Source organism: Silene latifolia, chromosome 7 (genome assembly GCF_048544455.1).
Source record: "Silene latifolia isolate original U9 population chromosome 7, ASM4854445v1, whole genome shotgun sequence".
Taxonomy (NCBI): domain Eukaryota; kingdom Viridiplantae; phylum Streptophyta; class Magnoliopsida; order Caryophyllales; family Caryophyllaceae; genus Silene; species Silene latifolia.
Window position 1 is genome coordinate 59,060,008 of NC_133532.1, and position 2,244 is coordinate 59,062,251.

The 2,244-nt window shown below is 36.8% G+C and overlaps 1 non-coding gene across 1 annotated transcript; it reads left to right on the plus strand.

The window, feature by feature from the left end:
• Positions 1 to 232: 232 nt before the first annotated feature.
• LOC141593662 (small nucleolar RNA R71) lies at positions 233 to 340 on the plus strand. Its single transcript, XR_012521734.1, has one exon. It is a non-coding gene; the product is annotated as a small nucleolar RNA R71 (small nucleolar RNA).
• Positions 341 to 2,244: the final 1,904 nt, after the last annotated feature.

Here is a 2,244-nt window from a genome sequence, read left to right on the forward strand (position 1 = left end):
TAATAAGAGTTGAGCTTTCAAAACGGTGGTGTCGGAAACTTCTTCTTTACCTTTGATGGGCACACTCCGGGAATTTACATATTGCGCTTCATGGATCGCCATGGATTCAATTGTGGCATGAGAAATATCCGTGTCAATTTGATCAAACCGCCCGTTGTTGGCGGAATCAAGAATCCTTCGAGACTCGGCACAACATCCAATGTAGAATGTTATGGCTAAGAACCAAGCATCCAACCCATGATGTGAGCATTGCCTTTTCAACTCCTTGTACCTCTCCCAAGCTTCATATAAGCTCTCAAGAGCTTGTTGACGGAATCCGGTGATTTGGCTCCTTAAAGTTTGAGTTTTCTGAAGGCTAATGAAAGCCGATTTGATCTCGAACTCCGGGGCGGTAATTTGAGTAGTAGTAATACTGGCCAGAAGCATAGCCGCGGTGGGCTTGGAATGTTCGGAAAGTTTCACCATCTTTTTAGTTGGAGATGGTGGTGAAGGTGGAGATGATAAACTACAAAACTCCTCTTGTTCAAGAGCTTTAAGATCGTCTAGGTAAGACTTTCTTGCACTTTCAACTTGCACAGGAGAAGCGACTTCTTTAACTTCTTTCCAAAAATGTCGTCTTCTACGAAAGGTCTTCTCGGGCTCGGAATCCGGTGAAAGCAAATCTCCCACACGAGAAGTCCTCGGCATAAGACAACAATTTCAAGAAAATTGTAAGTAACAGTCTCAAGGAACAAGTGTTCCTTAATACAAAAGAAAACAAGATAGAAATCAACAAATCTAAATGCAATAAAACCATGCTCCCGGCAACAGCGCCAAAATTTGATAGGCTATGTGGCACACCTAACAAAGATAATTTTCCCTTGACACAAATTAATGTAGTACGAGGGGTCGAACACAAGGAGACGGAAATTGCGCTATGAAATGCTATAAAAAGACTTCTATCAAGGTTGATAACGATCTATTGGTTTGTTTGGTTTGATGATTAGCAAATGAAATGATATAAAAATATGTGATTAAAGAAGTCTAGGGGAGTCGGGTCACACATGCAATTGTGTATATATGTTCATGTTAAACTCGGAATAAATAACATTGTCAATTGTTTAGGCTAAAGGCACCCACCTCTCGATATTAATGTCAACCATAGACCGGGTCCAAGAGAACTCTCGTTATGACTAGGTCGTCCTACTACACATGCCTAGTCTAATGCGATTCCGTGTTTCTCGACTTATAGAACTGATAAGTCCAATTTATATAGACTTTGCCTCCTTATTTTAACTCTAATATATTTGATTATTGCACTAACCTTAGTGATTTTATGAGCTGATATTGTATTCTAGTTGTCTTTGCATGGTTTTTCACACTTTGTAGGAACTTGAGCTTTTAGGAGCTTATTTCTAACAAATTTGCAAGAAACTAGAATCAAGGCTAAGTGTGGAAGAAAGATGGACCATGGTAGGATTTTATGGAAATGACAAGTCCAAGCATGAAGAATTATGAAGTGGGTCGATGCACACATGAAATCACAAATAAAGCCCAAATTAAGAAGTCCACACAAACTCAACATGGGATGCTCTTTGGGTGCTCTTAAGTTATGATATTAAGCAATTAACAGGAGGCTTAAAGATGGGATTAATGGCTCACATTGGATCCCCTTGACAATAAATCAAGAATTGAAGGAAAATTAAGAGTATGCTTAAGATGCCATTTTGGATTTCATATGAGCATTCAACCGGAGGAATTAAGGAGCATTAAGACATAGCATTGGATTCCTTTGCAAATTTTACTCCCTTATTCGTATATAAAGGGCGTTGATCAACACACACTTCACATCTCTCTTACACACATTTTTCACATAGAATTCTCTCAAAACTTCAGTAGTTAGATTAGTTTAGTATAGTTTAGTTTTCATTTGTTTGTTATCATTTCCTTTAAGTATTACAAATTACAATTTTATTTCCAAGTTATTTCCTTTTGCATTGTTCTTCAATTCCATTTCCATTTCCATTGTTGAGATAATTTATTTCAAGTGTTATTTCTTTATCATTATGTTTATCATTTTGTTCATCATTAGCTTAATTTACATAATGCAAGAGTAGTATATATTGTCTAGGGAATAAGGGAAACCATGCATAAGTAGTTCTTGCAATTGTTAAACTAGGATGTTATAATATCATTATATTGTTTCTATCACATGTTTGTAACGTGATGTTTAGTCTTTGTTTAAAGGCCATATTCATTGATTAA